We start from the raw sequence: 16,978 nt of genomic DNA, 5'->3' as shown, positions 1-16,978 counted from the left end.
CCTTTCTCCTTGGACACATAAAGCGAGTAGCAAATATGTTATCTATGGCAATTTCCCACTCCATGTACTCATCAGCACCTATACAATCATAAGTCGGTGGATACGAACAACCTGTCATTGTAAACACAAAAACAAGGAACAAACAGTGAAAGGTATCCCTATCAAATAACTACGTGGTTGCAGTGGTGTCATTTTCACAGCAAGTGGAAACGTCTTACCAAGCTCTTACAAAGTTCTTACCAACGCAAGCAGTGGCGGTACAACCGGCGGCTGGTTCGTGATACCTGTGAGGCAGTGGTACCGAGATTGCAAAGCCCTTTTTCTATACTGATCTGAAGAATTTGTGGAGCTTGGAAGGCAAACAAAGAGTAATATGTATATCTGGCACACAAGTCAGTAACAGACAACAATATTGAATAAATGTCTAGAGCACGTGTCCTCGTTGCTGGCCTATACGTGTTCCTATCACCAGTTGTGATAAACAAGAGAGGAAACAAGGATGAAAGGAAACAAGTATCAAAGGTAGCAACGGATGTGAACAAGACAAAAGGTATCACAAACAATAGAGTTATTGAGTGTTCCTTATGTGCTCCTTTTCGATATCTTCTATTCTCTTTTACTATTTTTTCTTTTATTTTTTTGTCTAATCTTTTTTTTTCTTGCTTTTGCTCTTTTGATATTTTTTTCTCAGCAAGGAGCACACAAGAATAAACCACAAAAAAATTGAGCTCAATTGAATAAAAGATGTGGCCTATAGAAAATTAGGACTGTGTTCTAAAAAGCATACCAAAACTTGTGGGCTCAGAGACTCAATTTTCCTAATCGAATTTCACAAATCTAATTTTTGTGAACCCAGCTATGCTGGGATGAAATAGATCTAAAATTTTCTGGAGTTCTCCGTAGATATAAAATTTTCCCCGTTTCGAGTTCGGATGCAAAAGTTATGACTGTTATAAGGAAGCTTCTCGAATCAGGGTTTTAGTGGACACAAGATGCAAACCGATGGTGATACGGAATAGCAGCGGGTGAAGGGATCAACACAAACTAGAAAAGAACACAATCTAAACCAGCAACAAGACTTTGACCTAGGACATAAACTCAATAAAGCGGACTCTGAAACTGAATCATGCAAAGGCTATGGCGCGGATGGTTATAGGATAGGAAACAAATATGGCATTGGACTATGGGATAAAAGCAAAAACACTCGAACTAAGGGTAAGATGCGAACTTGACGGTATACCTGAAGCTCTGATTACCACTTAATGGAGACGGGGATCCTGATCTTCCGTCAGGTTCAAGATAAACAACGATTTGTTCGGAGAGCGACACACCGATCCGGCTTCAGATCACAAAGACCCAAACCCTGCAACCTTAGCACCACGTCCCCTCTGGTTATCAACCGTGTCATAATCCGGTTGACCTTGCCAAGAAGGCTAATCCCTGCTACGAATCGAAGAACACAAGCAAGAACAAGATAAAAAGCAACTCAATTAAAGTGACAATTGCAGATGAATGATTAAGCACTCGAAGTTGGGGTCTTGCAAACCGATAACGGCGACTGTTCAATGACAGATTGATCTAAAACAAAACCTAAACCTAATGACGGCGGTGGTGTATGATTGTAAAGGTCTTAGGGTCGTCGCCTACTCTAGACGCACCCCCTAATGGGCCTAAACACGATACATGGTCCAACGGACCAAAAGTAGGTGTCGCAGCACCCTGACAGATTCTGGACACTGACTTGTTTCGACTATTCCTATTGATTCTGAAGAGGTTTTGACGTGAAACCACTTGTATTGGCTTCCTTATCAAATTAGCTTTCCATCCATATGTAGATCATCGAAAACGGAGTTCGGATGCATCCTGGGCGTCCGTTTTATTATAGACTGGTCCTGACAGCCGAGGCAGACTCGAACTCGGATTGGACTGGGCCTCTGGCTTGGCTTGGACGTCCTTGCTGGCCTCCTAAGGTGGTGGCCAAGGAGGAGGACATCCAAGGCCATCTCTTAGGTGTTCTCCATCTTCTTGGGGCGTGCTCTAACTTGGGCCTGGGTCCCAAGGATGTCTAACAAGCCCATGACGACAGTGTAGCTCCCGCGAGAAATAGCGACAGAATATATTGGTGATTTGGAGGCCTTGCCGACATGATATTGAGATGGGACCAGATCTATTTGAAAGCTTATCAAACAAGCTTTCCATCAAGTGCTCATTGACCTCGATCGCACTCCGGATGGATGAGTTATGGCCTTCCCAATGAGGCACTGTCGGGCTGCCGACGAACCAAAAGTTCAACTTTGATGAACTTCCATTATGAAACACATTTGAACCTACAATCAAATAGTGACATGTACATGTGGAACCAAGTGAATTATAACCAAAGCACTATGCAAATGTAGGAACGAACGCACCTTATAATCATTGTTCGTATCCGAAGGTGTCATGTCCTCATCAGGCCGTGGTCGTGGGCGTGATGCTCTCATAAATCCACCACCGCCGCCACCTGTGACCATGGAACAAATATTGGGAATGCAAGCGCAGCTGATGCAAGCTATGATGCAGCGCTTGGACAATAAACCTGCAAGAGGACCACCGCCTATTCAGGTCAGAGATAAGCGTGGAGAGTTTATGAAGGGTCGTCCACCGGTGTTCACTCATGCCTCAGACCCTATGGAGGCAGATGATTGGTTGCGTGATGTAGAGAAGCAACTTAACATAGCACAATGCAATGATCTAGAGAAGGTGTTGTATGCTTCTGGTCAACTCTAGGGAGCAGCTTAGGATTGGTGGGAATCATTCCAGTTTGGACGTCCCAACAATGCTCCTGCTATCACCTGACAGGAATTCAAGGACAATTTCTGGTCATACCATATTCCCGATGGACTAGTGGAACTGAAGCAAGAAGAATTCAGGTCCCTCAAGCAAGGATCCATGACTATGGTGGAGTATCGGGACAAGTTCGCACAACTATCACGCTATGCTCCAAATGATGTAGCGGACGACAAGGATAAGCAACGCCGTTTCCTCAAGGGACTCTATGATGGACTGCAGCTCCAGCTGATGTCTAATACTTACCCTAACTTCTAGTCTTTGGTGAATCGTGCTATCGTGATTGACGATAAGCGCAAGGAGATGGAAGCTAAGAAGAGGAGGCTATAAGGGCAAGCTTTTGGAAGCAACACTCGCCCACGTGCTTATCCCCAGCAAGGTTTTTAGCAGAGGAATCAAGGACCAACTCACCAGGGAAACTGTGGTCAGTATCCTCAGCGGAACCAGTTCCAGCAACGTCCTCAGTACCAGCAACAGTATGGTAATCAGCGTCCCCCGCAACAGACTGGCAATCTGGCAACCCGCCAGGGGCCATCCAACAATGCTCCTGTGAAGAGTGGTGCATCCAATAACCCCAATGCCTGCTACCGCTACAGAGAAGTAGGTCACTATGCTCATCAGTGTCCTAAGAAGCAGAACCAACAAGCACCTCAGAACCAGACTGGCAATCAGAAGTTCAACGCCCGACCACCTCACACTGCGAAGGTGAACTATGTGTCATCTGATGTAGCTCAGGAGACTCCTAAGGTCATGTTGGGTACGTTCAGCATCAACTCTATCTCTGCTACCGTACTTTTTGATTTTGGTGCTTCGCATTCTTTTATCTCCCAAGCTTTTGTTAGAATGCATAGCATACTTTTATGTGCCATGAAAAACCCCATACTAGTAAATTCACCGGGAGGTAGTATGCCCGCTTCATATTGGAGTCCCTCAACTAGCATTTCCTTAGGGGGGTAGACTTCAAAGTGAAACCAATTGTGTTGAGAATAGCGGGAATTGATCTTATTCTGGGAATGGATTGGATGAAACAACACCGGGCAGTGATTTAGTGTCAGGAGAAATCTGTGGTTGTGACATCACTCAATGGAGATAGAATCTATGTAGAAGTGGTAGTGCAAGCTCAGCCTATAGCCACAGTGAACCAGCTAGATGGTGAAGCCAATAAACAAGATCATGTCGTGGAGGAGTTCCCGGGTGTCTTCCCCGATGACTTGCTAGGTATGCCACCTGTTCAAGACATTGAATTCATTATTGAATTATTACCTAGAACTGCACCAATAGCTAAACGTCCATATAGAATGGGGGTTAATGAATTAGAAGAGCTTAAGAAACAGCTAAAAGAGTTGCAAGAAAAAGGTTTCATATGTCCCAATTCTTCCCTATGGGGGGCACCTGTGATCTTTGTGGATAAGAAGGATGGTAGTCAATGGATGTGTGTGGATTACCATTCACTTAATGAGGTTACAATCAAGAATAAATACCCTTTACCTAGGATTGATGATTTGTTTGATCAGTTGAGAGGAGCCCATGTGTTCTCCAAGATTGATCTCCGCTCAGGGTACCATCAGCTAAAGATTCGAAACTCGGACATACCAAATACAGCATTCACTACACGGTATGGATTGTATGAGTATACCGTTATATCTTTTGGATTGACCAATGCACCTGCATACTTCATGTATCTGATGAATAAGGTGTTCATGGAGTTTCTGGATAAATTTGTGGTGGTATTCATAGATGACATACTGATATTCTCCAAGACTGAAGAAGAACATGTTGAACATATAAGGTTAGTCTTGCAAAAGCTTAGAGAGCATAAGTTGTACGCTAAGCGGAGAAAGTGTGAGTTTTGGTTGAAGGAAGTCTCTTTTCTGGGTCATGTTGTCTCCAATGGTGGAATAGCAGTGAATCCAGGCAAAGTGCAAGATGTATTGAATTGGAAACCACCAACAACTGTAAGTGAGATTCAAAGCTTTTTGGGATTGGCTGGATACTACAGAAGGTTCATTGAAGGTTTTTCCAAGCTAGCTAAGCCTATGATAGCTCTGTTGGAAAAGAATGCTAAGTATGCATGGTCGGATAAATGCCAGACAAACTTTGATGAGCTAAAGAAGAGATTGACTACGGCTCCAGTATTAATTTTGCCCGATTTAGGTAAGAACTTCTCTATATATTGTGATGCATCCCGTTTGGGCCTTGGATGTGTGCTTATGCAAGAAGGAAGGGTGGTGGCATATGCATCTAGACAACTAAGGAAGCATGAGTTGAATTACCCTACTCATGACTTGGAATTGGCAGCTGTGGTTCATGCTTTGAAGATCTGGAGACATTATCTAATTGGACATAAGAGTGATATTTATACAGATCATAAGAGCTTGAAGTATATCTTTACCCAATCAGATCTGAATCTGAGACAATGTCGTTGGTTGGAATTGATCAAAGACTATGATTTGGAAGTGCATTATCACCCGGGAAAGGCAAACGTCGTAGCTGATGCACTTAGCAGAAAGAGCTATGCCAATGGACTTCAGATGACATCTATGTCAGCAGAGTTGTGTGCTGAAATGGAGTATCTCAATTTGAGTTTTGTCACTAATGCAATGGAATTGGTGATAGAGCCTACTTTGGAACAAGAGATATGCAAAGGTCAATTGGAGGATGAAAAACTTAAGGAGATAGCAGCGAATGTAGTGCTTGGAAAGGCACCCGGATTCAGAACGGATGAGAATGGCACTCTTTGGTTCGGAAAAAGGATATGTGTACCTGAAGTGAAGGCTATCCGTGATGCAATTCTGCAAGAGGCCCATGAGTCTGCTTATTCTATACATCCTGGAAGTACCAAGATGTACTTGGATCTCAAGGAGAAGTATTGGTGGTATGGTTTGAAGAGAGATGTGGCAGAGTATGTGGCTTTGTGTGACACTTGTCAAAGAGTGAAAGCTGAGCATCAAAGACCTACAGGGTTGCTACAACCAATGAAAATTCCTGAATGGAAATGGGAAGAAGTTGGTATGGATTTTATCGTAGGGTTGCCCCACACTCAAAGAGGTTATGATTCAATATGGGTAATAGTGGATCAACTCACCAAGGTTGCCCACTTTTTACCAGTCAAGACTACCTATATGGGTGCAAGACTAGCAGAGTTGTACATGGAAAGAATAGTGTGCTTGCATGGTGTTCCCAAGAAAATTGTGTCGGATAGAGGTACTCAGTTTACATCGCAATTCTAGCATAAAGTACATAGGTCTTTGGGGACAAAGTTGAATTTTAGTTCTGCTTACCACCCGCAAACTGATGGATAGACTGAAAGGATCAACCAGATTTTGGAAGATATGTTGAGAGCTTGTGCACTACAGTATGGTGATAGTTGGGATAAAAGTCTGCCATACGCAGAGTTCTCGTACAACAACAGTTATCAGAAGAGTCTCAAGATGGCACCTTTCGAGGCGTTGTATGGACGAAATGTAGAACGCCTTTGTTCTAGAATCAAACTGGTGAAACACAAGTGTTTGGACCCGATGTCCTTAGAGACGCGGAAGAACAAGTGAGAATGATTAGAGACAATTTGAGAGTGGCTCAATCCTGACAGAAGAGTTACGCTGATACTCGCAGAAGAGAGCTGACTTTCGAAGTTGGTGATTATGTGTATTTGAAGGTGTCGCCAATGAGAAGTGTGAAAAGATTCAATATGAAGGGAAAGTTAGCACCAAGGTATATTAGACCTTTTAAGATCCTAGAGATGTGGAGAAGTAGCTTATCAGTTGGAACTGCCTAAGAGTTTGTCAGGTGTGCACGACGTGTTCCATGTTTCCCAATTGAAGAAGTGTTTGAGGGTACCAGAAGAGCAAATTCCTTTGGAAGAACTTGCTATTAAGGAAGATCTTACTTATGAAGAGTATCCGATAAAGATATTGGAAACTGCCGAAAGAGTTACGAGAAGCCGAACCATAAAGATGTGCAAGGTGCAGTGGAATCGGTATACAGAGGATGAAGCTACTTGGGAAAGAGAAGAGGATCTGAGAAAGTCTTACCCACAACTGTTTGAGTAAGCAATCACCCGAATCTCAAGGACGAGATTCATCTCAAGGGGGGTAGAATTGTAACACCCTAATTTTGCATTTTCTAAAAAAAATAGTCAAATTGATTTATTTAAGCAATTTATGTGAGCATTCAAACATAGGAAAGTAATAATTTTTGTAAAACTAAAATCAAATATAAGTTTAGCTACAAGTGATGTATACATGCTGCTGCATATTAATTTGTGAATGTTTGATATTGATCAAAAATTTCAAAGTGAATTGAAATTTGAAATTAAAATGCTTTTGGAAAATTTGTTTGGAAAAAGAAAAAAAAAGAAAAATTCTTTCTTTTCTCCTTCCCCCTCTCTTCCTGGATTTTTGGCCCAGCCCAAGCAGCCGCGTTAGCCCGGATCAGCCTCCCCCTGGCGTCCTACGCCGGCCCAGCCCCGCTCCGGCCCAGCGACCGCGCCAGCCTAGCTCCACGCTGGCCCAAGTCGCGCGCGCCGCTGGAAATCGCCGCTCCTCCCTTTCCCCAGCCGCTGACGCCTGGCCCCCGCCTGTCAGCTCCTCCCCCCACCTCCTTCCACGCGTCCCGCAACCGCCCGCTCGTGCGCCTGCAGCATCCGACGCCCCGCTCCACGCGTGTCGTGGGAGCACCCTTCCCCCATGCCCCGGCCTCTACAAAATGGAGCCCACGCCCGAGCCGCCCCCTGCTGCCTCTCCCTGCTCCACTTTCGCCCTCGCTCATGCCTCGGAGGCCGCAACCAGCGCACGGAGAACACCGAAGTCCGCCGTCCACGTGGCCGTCTTCCCCGAGCCGACTCCGACCCCGATTTCTCCCGCTGTGAGCCTCGCCATGCTCCCCTCTACCTCCCCATGCCATTTAATTCGAGTTTCATGGCCCCTAGGGCTCTAACCGCATGCGCTGATAGATTTTGGCCACCGGCCATGGCGACCGCCACCTCGGCCTTCCCCTCCGGCCACCTCTTTGGCCAGGACGTGTTCGCCTGCTCCCCCTCTCTCATCCGGTGGCTTCGGGTCATCGACTCGTGGCCCCTAGCCCCCATACCATGCTCGCCGGAGTGCTCCACAACGCCGGCCATGGAGAGCCGCCACGGCTGCACTGTTCCTCCGCATGTGATAGGCGCCGATGATCCCCGACCCCTTCACGCCCCCCTCCTTCAGGATTCGGATGGCGGTGAGATGGTCCTAGATTCTCTTCTTGTCTTTATCCGAGACTCCCCACTTCCTCCATGATTCTGGGACCTCTTCGATGAGGCACCCGGTGAACGCTGGGAAGGGGGCGGCTGCGTTGTCCTTAATGTAGAACCAATGTGAATGCCACTCTTTGTTCGAGGTCGATAGATGCATTGGCGGGTACTCGTTGACCTGATTGTTGCAGAGCTAGATGCCGATGCATCCTATCGGCACGTTCACCTCCTGCTTCTTATCCCGCTTCTTCAGGAGGGTGACGGCGAAGAAGTATCGCCACAGGTCGAAGTGGGGACTAATCCCCAGGAACCCCTCACACAGGGCGAAGAACGCCGCAATGTGTTGGATACCATTAGGATTTAGGTGCTGTAACTCCACCTTGTAGTAATGCAGCAACCCCCGAAGGAACTTGTGGGCGGGGGTGGTGAATCCCTACTCGTGGAAGTGAGAGAAGGACACGATGTAACCGTTGAACAGCGACGGCGTGTCCTCATCGCCGGGCAACCGCCACTCCTCGGTGGTGGTCCGCACGTATAGAAGACCACGGTGGACGAGGCCCTCCAGGCACTGGAGGGTGATATCGGATCTGCCCCATGGCACCATTGATTGATTGGGGTGGGTGGACGCGAACTTGACGATGGCTAAAGATGCGGTGCAGGGAGCTTGGGCGATTGGCGGCGGAGGTTGCAAATGCGAAGGCAAGGAGGCAAAGTACGAAACCCTGGGGGCGAATCCTTTGGTTTTATAGGGGCGGCGGATGCAAGGAAGGCAACCATTCGCTTGGGTCTCCGCGCCCGCCACGATCTGCCATAACATCACGATCATGAGATACGCGCACGCAATCCATATCTTTTCCTTCGAAAAACCCACCGGACATTTCGCCTCCCCGGGCGAACCGGGACTCATTACGAGCAAAAAGAGTACGGATCAAGAAAGCGCCTCTACAGCCCGTCTAGGCCCAGGAGGTCGACGGTTGGCCCATCAACGGGTTCGACGGCCACTCTAAGCCCTCCTACGATAAGGATGGAAAGGAGTGGGCCCCACAAGCTGTCAAAACCCAGGCACGCTAAACGCCACGGACATCTTGGGCCATGATTGAGTCTCAGTTAGGCTGACCCTTGCCGGATCCCCGCGAATGGGATACCGAGACTCCAATCGAACTATCTAGTTATCAAAAACACCGAATCTCACAGCCATACCCACAAAAGAGTTGAGTCACCCCTTAGGCGATTCTACCCGAATCACCCAGGGGCTAGGGGGATACACCCGACGGGTGCGCTCGCGCGCACCCACTAACAAATCGAATCACCCCCAGGCGATTCTATCCGAATCATCCGGGGGCTCGGGGGCTACACCCGACGGGTGCACTCACGTACACCCTTTGGCAAGACAAATCACCCCCAAGCGATTATGTCCGAATCACCCGGGGGCTCAGGGGCTACATCCGTCGGGTGCGCTCATGCGCACCCTATGGCAAGTCGAACCTGTAACACCCTAATTTTGCATTTTCTAAAAAAAATAGTCAAATTGATTTATTTAAGCAATTTATGTGAGCATTCAAACATAGGAAAGTAATAATTTTTGTAAAACTAAAATCAAATGTAAGATTAGCTACAAGTGATGCATACATGCTGCTGCATATTAATTTGTGAATATTTGGTATTGATCAAAAATTTCAAAGAGAATTGAAATTTGAAATTAAAATGCTTTTGGAAAAAGAAAAAAAAGAAAAATCCTTTCTTTTCTCCTTCCCCCTCTCTTCCTGGATTTTTGGCCCAGCCCGAGCAGCCGTGTCAGCCCGGATCAGCCTCCCCCTGGCGTCCTGCGCCGGCCCAGCCCCGCTCCGGCCCAGCGACCGCGCCAGCCTAGCTCCACGCCGGCCCAAGTCGCGCGCACCGCTGGAAACCGCCGCTCCTCCCTTTCCCCAGCCGCTGACGCCCGGCCCCCGCCTGTCAGCTCCTCCCCCCACCTCCTTCCGCGCGTCCCGCAACCGCCCGCGTGTGCGCCTGCAGCAACCGACGCCCCGCTCCACGCGCGTCATGGGAGCGCCCTTCCCCCATGCCCCGGCCTCTACAAAATGGAGCCCGCGCTTGAGCCGCCCCCTGCTTCCTCTCCCCGCTCCACTTTCGCCCTCGCTCACGCCTCGAAGTCCGCAACCGGCGCACGGAGAACACCAAAGTCCACCGTCCGCATCGCTGTCTTCCCCGAGCCGACTCTGACCCCAATTTCTCCTCGCCATGCTCCCCTCTACCTCCCCATGCCATTTAATTTGAGTTTCGTGGCCCCTAGGGCTCTAACCGCATGCGCCGATAGCTTTTGGCCGCCGCCCATGCGACCGCCGCCTCGGCCTTCCCCTCCGGCCACCTCTTTGGCCTGGACGTGTTCGCCTGCTCCCCCTCTCTCATCCGGTGGCTTTGGGTCATCGACTCATGGCCCCTAGCCCCCGTACCATGCTCGCCGGAGTGCTCCACGCCGCCGGCCAGGGAGAGCCGCCGCAGCTACACTGTTCCCCGCCGGCGTCTCCTTCTTTCCCCCCCACATCTAATCCAAGCCGTCCGTTGCTTGATCGACGGCCCACGTAGGCCGATAACCCTTTGCGGGTAAATTTGCTAAAGAGACCCTGAGCTTTTCTAAGTCCTAACCCGCAGTCCAAAGCGCATTTCCCCGAGTACGCATTCTCGTTTTGAAAGCGTAAAGTTCACTGCTTTAGTCTAAAATATGTTTTCAGTATTTACAGAAATGCCATTTGAACTATTTTGCTTATAAAATTGTCGTTTTAGCTCCGAATTGATCCGTTCAAATCGCGTTAGCTTCGTAATTTCATAATCTACATGTTAGAACCACTGTTAGTCAAGTTTGGAACTTTTAAATTTCATGGTTAGATTTAATTAAATATATTGCTATAGGAAATCCCGTTTAAATCATAACTTTCACATTTTAGCTCCGTTTTTCGTGAACATCGCGTTGACGTGATCGTAGCGAGACCTAGATCATTTTCACAAACATTTTATCTTGTTTTATATAATGTTGGTGTACTATTCTAATTTTAGGAATGTTTGCTTTGCATGAATGCTTTTGGAATGTTGTATGTTGCCGTGTTGGTCGCGTTCAGATGGTGAGGAGAACGTTGGAGACCAAGAATTCTTCGACGACCAGCAGGACCAGCAAGAGTTTGTGAACCAAGGCAAGTATAGCATGGGCCTACCTTGATGTCCTATTTCACTTTAATCAATTACTCATGTGCATGTGTCTAATTTTGATAACCCTAAGGACATTCTAGACAGTTGATGACTTGTTCCCTTGACTCCTATGGGGTAATTGCATGTGGGTAGATTGCTAGTGCTCTAACTGAACTTAATCTATATGATGATGAATGATTCTATGGAACTAAAGGTATAACATGATTTATAACAACTGTTCCATAGGGCGAAGGTGCAAATGACTATTGATCATGTTGCACCCGGCCCTCCATAAGGACTTATCTGTCGGTAAAAGCTAGGACTGACAGTGCAACCGGGAGAGTCATATGGCTCTGACTTTAGCTCAGTAATAGGACCTTTTCTAGCTAGTTAGAGGTTACCTTTTTGGTGCAAAAGGGGCTTGCCACGTTGGGTATAGGGCTGCCTCTGTTCCTATGTGTATAGCCGCGATGGATATGTGCCATAGGAAAGGGGGGTTCCTACATCTACCTGCCGAGGAAACCTAGCGGCCCTAACTTGTTAGAGAAACCTATGAAATGGCTTCATAGTGTACCCTGCCCGCTCACCTTGGCGGTGACATGGGAGTAATTAACCCAGGCATATGGGAATCACGACTCGCGGTGAATGTGCACCACCTCTGTAGAGGGTAACAAACTGTTATAACAGCCGTGCTCACGGTCACGAGCGGCCCAGAAAACTCACAGAATAACTGGTTACTTGTTGTTGATCATTTAAGTTGTTCTATGATGATATATGATACACTTGACCCTGATATCTATTCATATGGGATTAAATGGGAGCTTAAGCATAATTTGATAATACCTGAGAATAAAAGCTTGACCTACTAAAAATGCTAACTGCAGTAAACCAGAGTCAACCTTTTTGAGCTTCATAACCCCATGTTAACTTGTTAAGTACGGGATGTACTTACGCTTGTTTATTTTTTTTATTTGGATAAAAATCCCGGATGGGTAACAGATGACAACGGATATGAGGAATTCCCTGAGGATTTTTAGGCTTGTGGTCAACCAGTTGACCTTCCCTGTGATGAAGCCCCACGAGAGAGTTACCTTTTATTTTTCGCTGTGATGTATAAGACTAAGTTATATTATGAATCTGATGTATGAGACACCGTGATGATACTTTATGTAATTTGTCAGCTTGTGTGTGTGATTGATCCCTGGGCACACACAAGTTTTGTGCATTCAATTTTATCCTTAAAATTGGGTGTGACAGAACCCCCCCGGGCGATTCTACTTGAGTCATCCGGGGGCTCGGGGGCTACTGTCGGGGACCAATATTAGGGTATCCAAAGAGGAGGAGCTAATGACAGTCAACTTTGATTCATCCGCGCGGTCAAGAGCGCAGCTACACTGTTTGCCGGGTCACTTATCGTTCGGTCACCGAGACCATGGGCCCTGCCTCGTCCGGCCCGCAAAGGTTGGATCCGCCTCGCCCGATGTCTGAGGGCAGACTCCGTCTCGCCTGACCCTCGAGGACTTTCTCCGCCTCGCCCGACGTCTGAGGGTGGACTCCGTCTTGCCCGACCCCTGAGGACTGGCTCCACCTCGCCCGACGTCTAAGGGCAGACTCCGCCTCGCCCGACCCCCGAGGGCCGGCTCCGCCTCGCCCGAAGTCCAATCGAGGGCTGGCTCCGCCTCGCTCGACGTCCGGGGGGTGGCTCCGCATCGCCCAACGTCCGAGGGTAGACTCCACCTCGCCCGACGTCCGAGGGCTGGCTCCACCTTGCCCAATGTCTACACACTGCTCCATCATGACGCGCGTAGATAAAGCGGGGCACTCAAGTCAACCACAGTACCAAGGACCACACCCTGCACGCCTATAGGAAAGTACCATTAGAATATGACAAGGCAGACGCTTTAAGCCCTTCCAGGCATGTCAGAGTCCAAACAGTGTTGTAGGCGCCGACATTTGTCTTATAGTGTTGTAGGCACCGCCCTTTACCCCCGGGCACGGATCCTGATGAAAGCTCACGACAACCACTACGGTCCAGGAGGAAACTTGCACCATCTGCAGTCACTAACGTATGGTCGCTACGCCGACTGCTCCCTGTATGGCCGCAGATCAGCACCCTGTTCCGCCGCGCCGCACGCCAGGCCAGGATGGGATGTAGCAACTTGCTGACAATACCAGCAAGTGGCATCATCAGTGGACAGATGCTCAGCATGGCCCTATCGGGATCAACAGACAGGCGCCCAGTAGGGGACATTCCCTACCGCCATCTGCCATATTAGCGGGACCCGCACAGAGGAAAAAAGAAGACCCGACGTCCACGGTGGACTTTCTTGGCCTCTGGTTTTTCCCTTTTCTCCCATCTGTAATCCCTGCTTTCCCTTGGCCTATAAAAGGGAAGGTAGGGCACCTCACTAAGGGGGATCGATTCAACACATCACGCACCACATCACACATAGCTGAGCAGCACCAAGGCTCTCAGCACCCGTTCGACCTTTCTATCTGAGACTTGGGACATGTCCCTCTCTCGACCATTTGTACCCTTTACTACGAACTTTTTAGTGCAAATAACACGAGCAGCAACCACAAACTGGACGTAGGGACATTCTGCCCGAACCAGTATAAATCTTGTGTCTTTTTAGCACACCATCTAGGCCAAATGCGCAATAATACAAATTTACTCGTTGGTGTTTACTCGAAACACCGACAATACTACAACCCGACGGTGATCATGCCTTTGTCATAGCCAGATTAAACTCCAAATTGGTGGTGATAGCATAATATCACATCGGTTGTGAACCGACGGTGAAGACCATGGCCATCACCGATTCACCATCAACATTTCACTGCTGAGGTCCAAACCCGACGACAATGCGAGATTATGAACCAGTTGTGATGGCCTTTCTGTTGTAGTGTTTGTCAAACGGTCTGACGATAGATTTTGTTGGATGGTCTGCTAGAACGTCGATAGAACCAATGTGAAAAGGTGTTCTTGATGTTCTTGAGGGATTTGTTCTAGAGTTCATGTACGGTGTGTCTAGGGATGTTAGGGAACTTATGGGGGCACTCTTGGTGACATGCTAGGGTTGAATAGCTTAGATTGGGTCAACATTTAGAGAGGCTAAATCGAGGTTTGGAATTTCTACATCATAAACGAGAGGTGTAATCTAGGGGATTGAAGAGGATTGATAAACTTACATTTGATGAGTTGGTGACTTAAGGTCACCAAGCTCAAGCTCGTAGTCTTGGTACAATGTTCTTGCATCCATGGAAGGGGAGTTCTTTTTGCTTTGGAAGAACAAAATTGGAGAGGGTGCTCCTTGCAATAAAACATGCACATAGGGATTAGAACAAGTTTGAGATGCTAATGAGGATGAATACCAATAAAGAAGTAGAGCTTACACTACATATGGGTTTAGTGGGGGCAATCTTCATCTTCTCCAATCATGCAAGATGGAATCAAGAATTAGGATTCGAGATTTGTTCATGAGAATGAACTAGCAGAGTGAGATTCTTGAGCTTACACATGTGGGAGGGAGAGAGAGGGAGAGAGATTGAGATTCATCTCATTCTGCAACCTAAGCATGATCTTGGCTTCATTCTCTTCTTTCTTTCTTTCCTCCCTCCCTCCCTCCCTTCCTTCCTTCCTTCCTTTCTTTCTTTCTTTCTTTCTTTCTTTCTTTCTTTCTTTCTCTTCTCTTCTTTCTTCTCTCCTTTCTTCCTTTTCTTGTTATTTCTTCTAGAAACAGAGGGGAGGCATGAGAGTGGTGAGTGAGTGGGACATGGAGACTAATTCTGGTGGGTTGGGTGAGAATCTTGAGCTAACATGTGGGAGCAATGGAAAGTGAGGGGGGATAGCTCGTAATTTTCCATGTCTGTAGAATTCGTGTCCTGTCGGACGGTCAAGTGATGGCTATAGGACGGTTTGTTAGAACCTCGTGGGATCTGTCTTTTGACCAGATAACTGAGTTTTGACCAAAAATTGAAACTGGTTAGGGTCTCAAAAGACCATTTTAACTTAATGGATTTTGAAATTTAATATTTAAAAATTTCGTACAAAATTGGATGTTGACTTGGTCCATTCCAAAGTTGGAGTTGTCAATACAATATACAACTTGTAGCTGAAAAGTTTTTGATTTGAAGTTGTTTAGAGTCCCAAATACGTGTTTTAAGTAAATAGAATTTGAAATTCCAAATTTAGAATTTCTAAACGACCTTGAATGTTCACATAGTTACCAAAGTTGTAGTGGCCATTCTGAGTACATGTTTGCGGTTGAGAAGTTTTTTATGTCTCAAATATATATTTTCAAAATTCATATATTTTGAGATTTAATTTTTGAAATTTCCAGGCAATCTTAGATGGAGACAAATCCTACACCAAAGTTGTAGTGGTTGACAAGATTTAAAGCTTTGTATTTGAATTTTTTTTTCATTTGAGGCCATTTATTAGTAGCCAAAATATTCAATACAAGATTATGAAATATTGATAGAAGGAGAGAGCATCCTATATATACTTATAAATGAGTGTTCTTGCGTGCACCGAGCTTGTACATGCAAGGCCTGTAATCTTGAGAGATAACACGAAAGAGTTTATAGTGTGGCCGCCGAGAGGCCTTTCATGGTTTCGCCAAAAGTTGAGACACCTCACTTGCACTTAGGGAAGGTCAGTGGATTATCCACGAAGTTACTCGATCATGGAGCTTGGCCTTTGCAAGGGCATCCTTGCAAGTGGCTGCAGCAAGGACAAGTAGAAAGCACGGGCTTTCCAATATCTCGGGAAATATCGTTATGCAGGTGTTTGTATTGTGTAACTTAATTTATATTTTTGCATTTACTTATAGCATTCCTTGGTGTCTGCTTTACTTTTCTAGTGTAGCTTGCTAAGTTAGTTGATAGCATTGGAATCTAGAATGCAAAACTATTTTTGTGTTAGAGATAACAAACACTTAGAAGAACCTAGCCACTAGTAGAGAAACGACCTTTCGTCGATGGCCAAAAAATATTTAGTCCCGGTTTCAAATTGTAAACTAAGACTAAAGGAGGCACGAGACCTTTAGTCTCGGTTTGTAATACAAACTAGGACTAATTTCACCTTTTAGTCCCGGTTGTAACGATTTCGAAGACATGTCAGTGTGGGAGGCTTTAGTCTCGGTTTGAGACACGAACCTAGACTAAAAGTGTGATTTTTAGTCTCAGTTTGAGACACGAACCCGGACTAAATGTACCTTTAGTCCTGGTTTGTGTCTCAAACCCGGACTAAAGGTGTCTTCAAAGTGAATTTAAAAGAAAAGCGTATCTTGTCTATGTCAGATTTGTGGTGGGAGTTGAGATGACAATACGCGCAAGGGTCGAAGTGAGAGGTCTTGAGTTCGAATCTCCACATCTTTTTTACCCAATAAACACCTAGAAATTGAGACATTTAGTCCCGATTACATAATCCCGGTTCCCAAAACCGGAACTAAAGGTACTTGGGAACCGGGACCGGTGCTTATCTCTCTACCTGTGAGCGGACATCTAAAGATAACTTAGGTAGGTTTTATAAATGTTTTTGGACCTTTTTAAAGTGATCTAATTCATTCCCTTGTCACGCATGTTGTACTGACCGAGTTGTCAGTGTAGGCTCATACCTCCCCTGAGGTGGTCAGAGTTCGAGTCATAAAGGACTCACTTTTTATTTATGGCTTCGGCCCAGCGACCAGGGGGAGAAAACTCCCTCGTCTGCCCCACAACCAAAGCACAGGTCTGTGG

Source organism: Miscanthus floridulus, chromosome 10 (genome assembly GCF_019320115.1).
Source record: "Miscanthus floridulus cultivar M001 chromosome 10, ASM1932011v1, whole genome shotgun sequence".
Lineage (NCBI taxonomy): Eukaryota > Viridiplantae > Streptophyta > Magnoliopsida > Poales > Poaceae > Miscanthus > Miscanthus floridulus.
Note: the sequence above shows the minus strand (reverse complement) of the source record.